Here is a 15,523-nt window from a genome sequence, read left to right as displayed (position 1 = left end):
AGGAAGCCTGATGCTGGACTCGACCCCAGGACCCCAGGATCATGCCCTGGGCTAAAAGCAGACGCTCAACCGCTGAGCCACCCAGGCGTCCCTATAGAGGCTCTTTGTAATATATCATTGACTCCTACACTATCACTATCAGCACTATGTTTCTTTTTCAATCTGCCTGGAATGCCCTTACTACCACCACCAGCCCCAAAAATGCACAAACACTCACACTTATAAATCCTTCATAATCCAGTAGCAGCAGCATCTCCAGTCATCTCAGTCTTCCTCATACTGCATTAAAAGCCTCAATACCCAAAGCATTCCATTCATACTTCTAATAATAGACTTATTACATCATTTTGCAATTATCTGTTCACATTTGGGGCCCATATTAAAACTGAGCTCCTTAAGGTCAAAGACCATAATTTATACTTCTTTTTGTATTCAGCAACCCACTACACTGGAGATGCTTGTTAAGTGTAAAACTTGGGTCTCTTACTTAGGGATTTTAGAATTTATATGGATAGGGGAAAAAAGAGATAATTTTTTTCCAATGCAAACTTACCTGGTACCTGGTCATATATAAATATATTGAAATCTCAATTCACTGAGTGAAGAAAAAAAATCTCTAATGTTCTACCCAACTCTAAAATTCTGTAATTCTATAAGTTGGAACAAGTAACTTCTAACTACAAAGTAAACTAAGCTAGCTGCATCTTTTCCAAAGCATAAAAATGCTAAATTAAAAAAAATGTATTTATGCACAAGAGACACACAAAGAGAGGCAGAGACATAGGCAGAAGGAGGTGAAGCAGGCGCCATGCAGAGAGCCCAATGTGGGACTCGATCCTGTAACCCTGGGACCACACCCTGAGCCAAAGGCAGATGCTCAACCACTGAGCCACCCAGTTGTCCCAAAATGCTAAATTTAAAAAGATTAAAACTGTCTTAATACTTAACCAATTTCTTGATGTCAGATCTGAAGAGGAACTGAAATACTATCAGGCCCATGGAATATCAGGTATCAATATAGGCCCTAGGAATGGTGGTTTTAATGCACATTGGATTAAAAGACACAGCCTTGGGCCTTCCAGTAGGGAGTTTATATTGACTACTAGAAACAAGTGACAGTCTCAAAGAACTCTTTGTTCCATGAAATGACTAAAAATAACCCCACCAAATCAGGGAAGGTGCAGGAGGGACTGTCCTGGTACTGAGTGAAGAAAGACAAATCTGTTGTAGACAGATGGAAGTGTTCAATAATGTGTTCAAAATGGTGTTCAAAATGTGTTCAATATGTGTTCAAAATAATTGTTCAAAATGTTGGGGTAAGGGGGCACCTGGGTGGCTCAGTGTTTGAGTGCCTGCCTTCAGCCCAGGGAGTGATCCTGGAGTCCAAAGATGGAGTCCCACATCAGGCTCCCTGCATGGAGTCTATTTCTCTATTTCTCTCTCGGCATATGTCTCTGTCTCTGTCTCTCTCTCTCTCATGAATAAATAAATTAAATCTTAAAAAAGAAAAGAAATGTTGGGGTAAGTCCTAAAATTAGAACAGGTTTTTAGGCATGTGTTCATCTATCTAAAAATGAGAACAATAAATAATGTCAGACTTTTGGAAAGCATAGATGGTGCTGGATCTTTGACTCCTCTGTTTCCTTCTCCAAATAGTTACATAAATACAGTTGACCCTCAGACAACACAGGGGTTAGAGGCACCAATCCGTACACAGTCAAAAATCCATGTACAACTTTGACTGCCTACTGTTGACCCTAAGCCTCACCAATAACAAACAGTTGAGTAACACATATTTTGTATATTATATGTATTAAATTCTTTATCCTTACAATAGAGTAAGCTAGAGAAAAGGCAATGTTAAAGAAATCATAAGGAAGAGAAAATACCTTTAGAGTACTGTACTGTACTTATTGAAAAAAATTCTCATGTCAGTGGACCTGCACAGTTCAAACTTGTATTGTTCAAGGGTCAATTGTACTTCTTTATAGATTAATATCAAAAGTATGGTACAGCCTCTCTAAAAGATCTTATGCAGTAGTATCATCTGATAAAACCCATTCTAAACATATAGGACTGCTGTAGAGTTGGTGAATGTTTTACTGTATCGGAGTCATACATAGTCACCTCAAGGGTATACGTGGCTCATATATGCCTTTTGCTAACCAAATAATTCAATCTTCTTGGTAAACATTCATTAAGCCAAAGAGGGGAAGCAAAACAATAATATTTATGATAGATTTTTGTTTGGATGTTCAATCCTGAGACAACTTCACAACTACCACCTTAGATTTTATGTGGAAAAATAACAGGAGTGTTAAAAACCTTCACTGTCTGACACTAGCAAGTGCTCACACACAAACTTTAGGTTTTGCAACCCAGTTTTATCGTATTTAATATTAGAAACAGTACACATTACAAATAAGCCATTTTAAAAGTTAGCCATATTTTTTAAGTTGCATGTATTTATATCTTTTCTGAGTAATTTTCTTATTAATGTCTTATGATAGATGCTTGTCACATGAAGATTAAACTTGTATCTTGGAAAATTCAGTGTTCTTTAGATAGACTGTGGTATTTGTAGCTTCTACCATGACTTCCAGGCTTCATGTCTCCTTGGACTGACATTCTTTAATATTTTTTTCTCCTTCCTTCAGAGGACACATTTTTAGTTTGCATTCTCTGCAACATTGCAATAATACTGTTCTGTTCTAATGCTCACTGTGACCAGTAAACAGTGCATGGATGAGTACCAAGTATTCATTGCATTGTATTGTCAACATTCCTGAATATTATATATTAATCCTCTGGGTGGTGGAGGTTAAAATCATGTCCAGTCTTGGCTTAAGACTAATCTTAGAGCTATAACACATGCATTTAAAGCATTAGATCAGATTCTAAATATTGCATCCTGCCACTCTAAAAGATACAGCTTTTGAAAATATTACTATCTTTATATAGAAATGTGACTTTAGAAAAAAACAGCACATGACTTAATATTCTCTTGAAAACTATAATAGTGTGATCACTAGGTAAAGCATTAAAATCTAGTATAATCCAAGCATTAATTGTATCATTCACTCTTGAAATTTATTCTTGTTTCCCATCCTTATTACTTTTTTTCAATTTAATTAGCATACTTTTCAGTCCTTTATAGAAGAATAACATATTATTTTAAGGCTTATAGTGTGCTGGAACTGGCTCCTAGTGGCTTGGGACAGCTGAATATACCCATTTCTTCCCAACTCTATGTTTAATGATCTCACACTGGTAACTTAAAATTGGCAACAGCAGAAGTATTTACACCATAGAAACAGCAAATATCACAAATCATGGTTTTCCTTTTGTTATTTTTTTTAAAAGCCAGCTAGTTATATTCACCAGCAAACTATAGGTTTAACCATCCTATGGTCATTATGTTGTCTATAGATTACAAATCATGAAGGTAAAAGGAATTTTAAAGATCATCCAATCCAAGCATCATTGTTTCAAACAAAAAGAACAATGAAACGATTTTGCAAAAAATCACATAGCCAGTAAAGGATCCAAAATTATAATTCTGCTTTCGTGATTGATTCCTAACCCATTTCTCAGTCCATCACATATAGACAGAGAAGGCAAAAGGACACCAATTTCACCCCATTACACATTCATTACAGATCAGTTTTAGGTCAGGCTCTGTGTTAGATGATGCATCAGATACAAAATTGAACAACTACAATTGTTGATTAAACTCACTGTTGACGGGATCCCTGGGTGGCTCAGCGGTTTGGCGCCTGCCTTTGGCCCAGGGTGCGATCCTGGAGACCCGGGATCGAATCCCACGTCGGGGTCCCGGTGCATGGAGCCTCTGCTTCTCCCTCTGCCTGTGTCTCTGCCTCTCTCTCTCTCTCTCTCTCTCTGTGACTATCATAAATAAATAAAAATTTATTAAAAAAAAACTCACTGTTGACTATGTGACATAGAAGTGCCACTTAACATCAACTCCTAGGAGATGCTGCTCCACTGCCCCTATCATATTCACTATTCAAAATAAAGATTCCTCACACACACACACAGACAAAATGTAGCTAACTATTTGAGCTAAGGATAGAACCACTGTGAGGAACCCTTGTTAATGTTACCTCTTAACCTCCAATAAAACATTACCCAGAAAACATCCCTGGTAGAGAACCACATTGTCTCCATCTACAGTCAAGTCCTTTATATACAGGGTCACAATTGGCCTTCAATCATTGCCTTCTAGTCCATAGCTAGGGACTAGGCTCAGAGGATTGGAAAAGTCCTTGTATCAGCCGCCTAGTTACATGTGGAAAGCCAAGAAGATTTATCTGGGGAGGGCAAAGGGAACCTAATTTCTAGGTCTTTTAATCATAGAAGAAACAGGTCACTTAGGTCATTTGCTAACTTAAAAAATATATATTTTTATGCACTGAGATAAACTATCCTGATAATTTATTACTTGTCAGATAACATATCTTTTCTAAAATTATCTATAGGACGATTAATAATCCCATCTACCATGTATGTATTCATTGCCATGGACACCATATAGGGTCATTAAGGATCTGAAAGGCATGTGAGGAATATGACTACTGGATCGAGGCCAAATGACACAGAGTAATTTGCATAGTGTCATGCCACCAAGGAGAATCTTTTTTTTTTTTTAATGGATAATGAGAATTAAAAACAATCTCTGCATTCACACATTATTATTAAATATATATGGCAATATAGAGACAGGATAAAGCATCTAACTTAATGCATTGTCCAGTGTGACCATTTTAACTCCTTATTCTGAGTCTATTTCCTGTTTACAAAGGATTCAAGAGGTTCTTGTCCCAAAAGTGTTGCACACCCTGTCCCCCACCTGCCCTAGCTTGACTGTGCTCTGCTCATGATTGAGATTAGCCTTGGGATGAAGGCCTACCCTGAGAAACTACTATAAACAGAATTCATTTTCAGAGACATATCCATTTACTGCTGTGTAGCAAAAAAAGTTATCACACCATATCAATTCAGAGGTAGGAGGTTCCTATGAATTATTTCCTTTCTTAAATTAATCTGATAGAGACTGCTCAGTGTTTCAACCCTCCTTTGGAGCTAATATAACTCAATGACTCTATAGTCCCCCTAAACTGTGATTTATCTATGTTTGGTTTGTAACAGATTTTTTTTGTATCAACACACCTTATTGTTAATATCAGAAAATCATTTTGATTTATGCTACCATCTGATGCCTGAAAAGAGGTCTGAGATGAGCATTTTCCTGGTAGCAAGGAAATTTTTAAAAACACTCCTCTCCCTTTTATATTAATTTAACTATCCTAAGCAGATTAAGTCTAACAGTATCCCAGGTAATAGAAAAGAACTAGTTCAGATTTCAGAAATAAACATATATATAAATATTTATATAGCTATTGGTTAACTAATATTTTATAAAACCATGGAATGAAGTGTGCTGATTGGACATTGAAGCACAAACTCCAAAATATATTTACTTGTGAATCACATATTTTTAAAGTGTAAATGTAGAGATGAATGAAATTATTTAAGGAGATAGTTTGAAAAAAGACATTACATCTTAACCCACTTATTTCAATATCAATTCTGGCAATGTCATTTTAACATGAATCGTCGGCAGCAAGACAACAACAACTTAAAATTTCAGTGGTGACTTATAAAACTTACATTAAACCAGATGTTATATACTTGTATAGAAACTACCCATAGATGACAGTAGGTCAAGCAGAAGCTGACTATATTAATTGCCCCATAAATAATTAACTATGTGACATTCTGAAATGACTTTAAAACTACCCCTTTTGATTAAATGATGTAATATCAAAATTCATATTAAAGTTCATTATTGGGATCCCTGGGTGGCGCAGCGGTTTGGCGCCTGCCTTTGGCCCAGTGCGCGATCCTGGAGACCCGGGATCGAATCCCACGTCGGGCTTCCGGTGCATGGAGCCTGCTTCTCCCTCTGCCTGTGTCTCTGCCTCTCTCTCTCTGTGTGTGTGTGACTATCATAAAAAAAAAAAATTAAAAAAATAAATAAATAAAGTTCATTATAGTCAGCAAAATTAATTCTATTAAATCAGTAGAATAGTTTTTATTCTATTAAAGGATAAAAATGAGGAAATTAATTGTTGTAATTATTTAGTTCTTTTAATTAACGAGTCCTGTCTATGACATTAACTGAACCGTTTTAAAAGCTGCTAGGTGCTTTTCATAAAGCCTGATTGAAATTTTATGTGAGTGGATTTTTGGGTATGTACTTCTACTACTTAATCAGCTAGAACAAAAAGTTGATTTGTAGGATCTGAACAAAATGCTAAATTAAATATCTGGTACAAATTAGTTGTTAAAAATAACCAAATGAAAACAGTAAATTTTTAAAAAGTCTTACTGAAACTCCAAAGCTGTTATTCCCAACATAGACCCTCTACTTGACATATCTTGGCTCTAGGTCACGTTTTTGTTGCTCCATGAGAGCACATGAATGATTTAGCTATCTCAAAGGTTGGTGAAACCTTAACTCCTCCATGATGCTTTCCCCTCAAATGGCATGTGTTTTTTTGCTCACCCAGCTCTTACAGGGCTGGAATGAGGAAGGACTGTGGGCTGTGATTTCAGGTTGGCTGGCAATTGTTGTCCTCATGGTTGAGAGAGGGATTGAACTTTCTCAAGGATCTTTCCTTTCACAACACTAAGTACCCTTACACCGACCAGAATCACGGTCAATCCCACTTCTTGCAGCACGGTTCAGGAAGCTCAGCCTCCACTGTGGCTGTCTCCAGAGCAGGGCCTCCTCAACTCGTGCGTCAGACTTTAACTTCCCAGACACCTTGAGAATGGGAAACGTGTCAAAATCCCAGCGCTAACACATTAAGAGTAAGTTGTCAAAAGACACAGAGAAAAACAATACACATTTCAGAAAGAGGACAAAGAAGCAAGAGTTAGAGTTTCTCTCCCCTAAGAAACCACAAATTAGAGACAACCTGCAGAAAGAGGGAGAGAGCAAGAATCCAAGAACCTTGCTCTTCTGGCCTCTCCTCAGCCCCCTCTCAGTGTGTGTGCCCTGTGCAATTCCCTCAGGGATAATAGCCTTTATCCAGCCCATCTCCCAGGCTTATGAAGCTCATGGAAGAGCATTCTGTAAAGGGAAAAGTATCATTCAAATGTAATCTGCTTGGGCACCTGGGTGGCTCAGTCGGTTAAGCGTTGGACTCCTGGTTCCAGGTTAAGGTCATCATCTCAGGTTCCTGAGATCCAGCCCCCAGTCGGGCTCCCTGCTCAACACAGTCTACTGGAGATTCTCTCCCTCCTCCTCTGCTCCTCCCCACTCCTCACATTCTCTCAAATAAAATCTTTTTTTATTTTTATGTAATATGCTTACAATTTTTATAAAAGTCATAACTGATCTATCAAACTGTTAAGCTAAAATTTAGACCTATTGTGCTTTTTTAAAGATTTTTTATTTATTTATTCACGATAGACATAGAGAGAGAGAGAGAGAGGCAGAGACACAGGCAGAGGGAGAAGCAGGCTCCATGCAGGGAGCCGGACATGGGACTCGATCCCAGGACTCCAGGATTGCACCCTGGGCCAAAGGCAGGCGCTAAACCGCTGAGCCACCCAGGGATCCCCCTATTGTACTGTTTTAAGAAGAAATTTTGACACAAAAAATACTCTTACAGTTGTATCTTTGGTCCTATAAGGCAACATAAACAGGAGGGAAGCCTTCCCCAGCAGTGTTAAAATAGATTATACACTACACACTTGCCACTGTTTGATTAAAAGCAACTGTTTCTGCTAAATGGATACATTTTATCCAAGATCCTTTCAGATTTCTCTTTGTTTTACATATCACCTTCCTCCAACCCAGTTTTACCAACTTAAAACACCCTCTTTTTACAATAATCTAAATTCTCTCTTGATAAAATCTGGCAGTTTCAGCTTTGCCAATAGCCATCTACACCTAGATGACAGAGATTGACTTTATTTCAAATCCACTCTTGCCTTCAGTTTTATCTCCCTCGTCCCTTGCAGCTTTCCCCCGGACTTCAAAGCAGCTTTGTGGTTTGCCTTGCAGAAAATCAATGGTTGGAAGATGAAAAGCAGACTTGTTTATCTCTGCCTGCTGAAGGTCATTTTCCTCAGTAGCATCTGTGAGATCCACAGCGACTTTTCCTTGCAGAGGGGAGATGTGAATGGATTATACCCAGAAACTATTATAAAGAGAGAGTGGTGCCCATTTTAAATGGGTGAGATCACATCAAAACACAAATGTATTTATAATAATTAGAATTTCAGAGTACTGGTGTGTACATTTCGAGGGCTCCTGACTGTGACCCTGATTTTTTTAAATTATGCCTGGATGTATTGTGGGGACAAAACTATATAGTTTATCACTTTCTCTAATAGGCACCTGAGATAGTATCTGAACTTAGCAGGCTTTCAGGATTGGCATTAACCAAGGAGTGTGGATAGGTATTTGTACCTGAATAAGAAGCACTCTTCCTGCTACAGATATGGCCAGAGCTGTTGGCCTAGCTTAGCCAACTTGTACATCGTACATCAGTCTCTTTTCAAACAATGATGATATTCTCTAACCTAATCCCATCATATGCATTGCTTAGCTCCCAATGTTCTTTATATTCCAAGGATGTTTCTTGAACCAGTATTCGAGAAGAGACCTAAAAAAGCACATATATTCCCCAATGTTCTCAAGTCATTGTGTGCTGCCCTGAGGTCCCAGAGTGTATGGCTTTTGCTTCCATGACAACACTTTGTTCTGACCCTGTGATATAGCTGGTGGGTTATGTCAGGTAATAAAGTTTCAGTATACTTTGATGGTATTAAAGTCAGGGACCTAAAAATCCCCGCCAGTCACCCCCCTCTCCACCAAGTTCCCGAATAAAATTTACATACAAGGACAACTGCAGGTGCAAAACAAAGTTCCAATTTATGGTTGGGCCAGTGACCACTACCCTCCAATTCAGAGCTAAACCTGGGTTAAAGCCCATAGCTTAAACTTAAGGCTTCTGGAGTATCTTCTGTGCTCCAAGGCAGAATCTAAATTTTAAGCGCTCCTGGGCGGCTCAGGTCATGATCCTGGGGTCCTGGGATGGAGCCCCACGTCTGATCCCTGCTCAGCTAGGAGTCTGCTTCTCGCTCTCACTCTGCCATCCCTCACCCCCACTCGTGCTCACTTTCTCAAATAAATAAATAAATAAATAAATAAATAAATAAATAAATAAATAAAGTTCTTTTAAAAAAAATCTAAATCTTAGAATCCCATTTTCTAATTTATTACTTGGTATGGGAACTAAAAAGGCTAGTAAGGTTAAGTATGCATATAAACAGATAAGAAAAACAAAATAAAGGCCTGCTAACTAAAGGGCATTATGTCAGCTTGCCGATTGTACCACTTGCAATGGAAATAAAAGAAGGGCAAAACTCTTAAAATACAGTAATCTTACTGTATTAGGCATGGTTTTTCCAGAGAATCAGAATCAATATATATAAGAGATTTATATCAGGAGTTGGTTCCCACAATATCAGAGGCTGGCAAGTCCCAGGATCTGCAGGATAAGTTGGCAAGCTGGAAACCCAGGTGGGCTGATGGGGTGGTTCCAGTCCAAAGACCAGCAAGTTCCAGATCCAGAAAGAGCCAACGTATCAGTGCAAGTCCGAAGGCAGGAAAAGGTTGATGTCCCAGTTCTGAAGGCCATTAAGCAGAGAGAATTCTCTTTTGGGGGGGGGAAGGATCAGTTTTTGTTTTGTTCCCACTTTTGATTGATTGGATTCAACACATTGGGGAGGGCAATCTGCTTGATAGCTACCAAATCAAATGTTGATCTCATCCTAAAACAGCCTCACAGACACACCCAGGATAATGTTTCACCAAGTATCTGGACACCCTGTGACCCAGTCAAGTTGACACCTAAAATTAACCATCACACCTGCCCATCAGTAAGTGTGACCCAAACAAATGTTCTAGAACCAGATGAGTCAGATTAGTATTCCCTCCTTTTGTGGAGAGGAACAAAGAAAGGGGATAGGCAAAATGTGAGTAGAGTTTCTCTTTCCTACATTTAGAACTCTCCCCCCTTTCTAGATTTCTCTGAGGTCAAGATGGGTGGCATTTTTATTTTGCTATTTCCCATAAAAACTAATATACTGTCAGCAGAGAAGTAGGCTTCAATGAGTTTATTGACTGAATGAAGAGAATGAGTATTCACAACATATAAAACATTAATCAATAATGATTAAATGCCAGGTAAATGCCCATCCCCTGGGATATGCAGTGGGTGATATTAAAGAGATAGCACATGGTATAAGAACTCTGTTTTCAGGGTTGGCACATACAAAGGAATTTAAAAAGGGAACAATAACATAACTGTGTGGCGTAGGCTACAACTGTTCTGTGCGATCAGCAAAAGCTGGGACTGTACTTCCTTATTTGTTAAATAGAATTGACCACTGCCTGCCTTACAGGGGTGGTATGAGAAATAAAGACAAAAATGGTGATAAGGCATATAGCACTTAGCACACAGAGCACATAAAAATAGAGGTAGCTATTTTTATACTTTTTTTGGTAAACTACTAGAGGAGAGCTTTTCACCTTACTATTAGTTTGTCCTTAAAAGCACAATAAATCTCATAATGTCTCCATGCTTGAGGTCTTTTTCCACCCATTATGTGAGAAATAACCAGCCAAGGCAGAAAAAGTGCTAATGCTTGCAGTGGGCATGATCAAGGGCCAGAGAGGAAAAAGGAAATAGAGCCCTTCCCTTTAGAAGCTAACCCTAAAACGAGAGTCCTGGGGCGGGCTGTGACTATTTAACAGCCATGAGCTGGGCACTATGGAATTTGGAGCAATACTTGCTGATCTTTAGGGAAATGGCACCTGTTTGCTTGGATTATGTGCCGAATCTCCTGAGAGCCAGCAGGCATTTGCTTGTTGGAAGAAGCACAGCAAGAGCCAGCTGCTCCTGCCACCCCACTGAACCTTTAGAGAAAATTTACCCAAGACTGTGAATATGGGCAATCCTGCCTTGAGGAGCTACCTCACTAGCTCTGACTTGTTAATTTTCTAAGATCCTATTTTGAGTCAGTTGTCTGGAGTAGCAAGCTGAAATTCCTTTTAAGCCTCTGCCGGTGGCCAACACGTTCTCTAGTCTTTGTCCTTAATTTGCGTCCATCTTCTGAAAGCACAGCAAGTTCATTCTGCTGCCAGTGGTGATGGCACAGCTTCCCCTCAGACGGGGAGTTTTATCTTGATGCACTGATTAGTACACGATTCTGATGCCGCTGAGCATACAATGCCATGATCAATCTTTCCTCTGCTGATTAATTATTGATATTAGTAATAAGTTATTTTAGCTATCTGAGGATTCATGGCCTCAGACAAGAGGAAATTTGAATTCATGAGAGTGTAGCTCCCTTTCAGTGTCTGTTCTAGAAGTGGTCTAATTACTTAACCTAAAAACAAGGGGGGAAAAAACTCCTAATAATTCCTTGGAACAAGTTTTCTATTAGGACTTTTAATTTAATTTAATTATTTTTTAAAAGATTTTATTTATTTGAAAGAGCGAGAGAGCACAAGCAGGGGGAGTGGCAGGCAGAGAAAGAGGGAAAAGCAGACTCCCTACTAAGCAAGGAGCCCAATAAGGGGCTTGATCCCAGAACGCTGGGATCATGGCCTGAGCCGAAGGCAGACACTTAACTGCCTGGGTCACCCAGGTGCCCTAGGACTTTTAAAACTACCTTAAATGTGTCTTTTATTACAAACACCCATACTAAATAAAATTTGGAGTTAAAATTTAGCGGTTGATTGTTCATTTTTATTTTTATGGTTACTCTGTATTTTTTCCTTAAGGGAAAATACTGACTGGTCATATAGGAACTTCATGTTCCTAAGTATATTTTTCTACATGTTTAAATGCATTTGTAATGTTGGATGAGGGGTGACTGCACATTTTTCACTGATAGGTTGCTCTAATGCAATGTGTAGAACCGCCTGAGGTACCGCAAAGGAGTGTGTGCATTAGAGTTTTTAGGTGGGGACTCAGCTTTTCCCTTCCTGGTTGTGTGACCTGAAACATTTAACCTAACTTTGCTGAGCCTTGGTGTCCACATCTGTAAAGTGGGTTTAATAATCATGTATGCTTCACAGGGTTATAGTGAAGATAAATGTGGTAATATATGTAAAGCAGTTATCACAGTGTCTGGCACACAGGAAAGACTCAACACATGAGGTAGGTAATACTATTGATTATATAAGATGCCACACCCTATTCTGGTGCATGCCTTTTCTAAATTCTTGTGCTACTGAAATGCAAGCAATAGTGAAATTGGGCCAGCAAGTGCATTTCTTGGCTAGTAGAGGCAGTGTCCTTTATTCATGGTGTCTAAGGCCCAGGATGGGCCAGGAAATACAAAGAAAATGGAGAAGCTTCCAGAAGTGCTCTGGAAGAATTAGAGGATGACCACAGGGGGGTGAGTCACAATGCAGAGAAGCATGCCTGAGTTGGCTGGGGTGGCAGGGAGACCCTTTTGCTAAAACCTAATGAAGAGTAGGACTTTTTACTCTGAGTCCAAGAGGAGGACATTTCAAGTAGAGGAAAGTGAATGCCCAGACCCTAGGAGATGAGGGGAAGTAGAAACACAAGGGAGGTAAAAGTAGCGGGAAATGTATGAGGGGGCAAACAGCCCTCTCCAATACTTCCTGAGACTATGCAAGAACACAGATGGAGGCCCTTGTTCTGAACTCTGTGCACAGGGAATTCCAGCATTCTGGATTTCTGGACTGGAACAAAAGGGGCAGGCAAAACATAAGCTCAAGTTGTGTGCATCCTTCTAGTCCCAGGGAATGACCAGACCAGGGACTGAGGGGGTGGGGGTGAGGGAGGCACGGACTAAAGCATGGAACAAGAGCCAGAGCAGGAGCCATTGAGGAATTCCAAACAGCAGCATGATCTGATCAACTGCAAATGTGAGACATGTCATTCTTACAGCAGAAAAGAGGGCTGCTTGAAGGAGGAAAGACCTCAGGGAAGAGTCCAGTAAGGCTTCTGTCCATGTGGCAGAGGGAAAGACAGAAAGTGGGGAGGAGGTGCCCAAGTGTCTGAACAAAAGGAAAAACAATGGGGATGGAAATGGAAGAATAAAGACAGAAGATATCAAGGATATAGAGTCATCAGGACTTAGTCATTTTTAGAAAAATGTCTATGTGTGTGGGTGAGGGAGCAGTAAGGAAGACAGAGAAATCTAGGTTCATTATCTGGTTTTAAGTTTCATCAAGGGATCCCTAGGTGGCGCAGCGGTTTGGTGCCTGCCTTTGGCCCAGGGCGTGATCCTGGAGACCCAGGATCGAATCCCACATCAGGCTCCCGGTGCATGGAGCCTGCTTCTCCCTCTGCCTGTGTCTCTGCCACTCTCTCTCTCTCTCTCTCTCTGTGACTATCATAAATAAATAAAATTTAAATAAATAAATAAATAAATAAATAAATAAATAAATAAATAAATAAATAAATAAATTTCATCAAGAAGCAGTGATGACCAAGAAATGGAGTGGTAGGAATAGGAGATTGGCTTCACCTCTAGACTTAAACTGCCTAGAGGAAACCCAAATGGAATTACTTAGAAGGAAACTGGTTAAATGAGCTAAAGGTTTGGGGTATAATCTGAGCTGAACATATGGGTTTGGGAGCTTCAGCACATTGGTCATGGTTGAAGCTATGCATATGGACGGGGTTGGCTAGGGAGGATGTTAGTGAGACAAGTAAGCTGAATGTTGAACCCTGAACAATACCTAATGAGGGATAAGCAGAGAGAAGGGACAGAGATTTTGGGTTGGAGAAAGAGATGAAGAACCTAGAGTGCAGTTGGAGAAGAAAAGAATGGTTAGGAGTGTCAAATGGGGGACGCCTGGGTGGCTCAGCAGTAAAGCATCTGCCTTCAGCTCAGGACATGATCCTGGAGTCCTGGAATCGAGTCCATGTCGGGCTCCCTGCATGAAGCCTGCTTCCTCTGCCTGTGTTTCTGGCTCTCTCTCTCTCTCTCTCTCTCTCTCATGAATAAATAAATGAAATCTTAAATAAATAAAAAAAAGGAGTGTCAAATGGTGCTGGAAGGTCAAGTAATATAAGGAATTTAGAAATAGTTATTTTATAGCTAAAATGTCACCTTCTTATAGAGACTTTCCTTAACATTCTACTCAAGAACACCCTCCATTCTCTTTCAAAGTACTTACCCCCATTACCCCCATTTGTAATTATGTATCTACTTCCATGTTTAAAATTTGTCTTCCCAGCTAGGATACATGCTGCAAGAGAGCAAGGACTGGGGCGCCTAGGTGGCTCAATCCATTAAGAGTCTGCTTTTGGCTCAGGTCAAAATCTCAGGATCCTGGGATTGAGCTCCACATCAGGCTCTCTGCTCAGCAGGGAGTCTCCTGCTCCCTCTTGACGCTCCTCCTTGCTCATACTCTCTCTCATTCATAAATAAATAAGTCAAGCAAGCAAGCAAGGGCCATGCCTATCTTCCTTCCCTCCATATCCTCAGCACTCCACTCACTATCTGGCACATAGTAGGTGCTCAATAAATATATAGTGACTTTGCTGAGAGGAATTTCACTGGAGCCGAAGCTGGTTGCAGTGCGTTGAGGAATAAACTGAAAAATGAGTAAATGGTGAAAAAGTAAGAAGTCTATAATTTCTAGAAACTTGATTGTGAAGAGGAAAAGGGAGGGCAGAAGGAGGGAAACTATAAGGTTAAAAGGAGGTCTTTATTGTTGGTTTTTTTAAAAGAGACTGGAATCTGTTTACATTATGAAGGAATGGAGCTCATGGGGCTGAAGATGCCGGAGATGAAATGAGAAGAAGGCTGGGATCCACGGCCTGGGAGCACTGACTGGCAAGGGACCTGGGAAGAGATGATTCTACCATAAGTGGCAGTGGAGGAGAGCTTAGGGAAGGGGAGAGGAGCTGGTGTAAATCTGGGCAAATGTAGGTGTAGGAGAAAGAAGTTGGAAGAACTCATACCTAATAGTTTCCAATTTCTCTACACCATAAAAAGGGGAATGATGGCTTTAAGGGAATAATGAAGATTTGAAATGCATGCTTAGGGGGAGGAGTCAGCTAGAAGGTAGACTTTGCGAGGGCAGGGACTTTTCCTGTCTCTTTACACCTGGATCCTCAGCACTTAGAATAGTGCTCAGCATATGCATTCTTTGAATGAGTAAGTGAATGTCGTCTGGGTCATCATTTGCTACATAACAAGCTCTCCATTTACTGATTTGTTAATGATAGTATTTTCCAAACTCATTTCAGCTAGCACCTGCTACTTCCTCAAGTGCTGGTAGTCTACTGAATGCTCTGCAGGAGGCTGGCTTGAGGCAACCCTAACACTGGAGCTTTAAGCCGATCCCAGGTGGCCATAGTTGGATGGTATAGTTAGTCGAACTCTCTGGACCTAAGTTTCTCATCTGTAGAGTGGAAGAGTTGAATGG

Source organism: Canis aureus, chromosome 33 (assembly GCF_053574225.1).
Source record: "Canis aureus isolate CA01 chromosome 33, VMU_Caureus_v.1.0, whole genome shotgun sequence".
Classification (NCBI taxonomy): domain Eukaryota; kingdom Metazoa; phylum Chordata; class Mammalia; order Carnivora; family Canidae; genus Canis; species Canis aureus.
Note: the sequence above shows the minus strand (reverse complement) of the source record.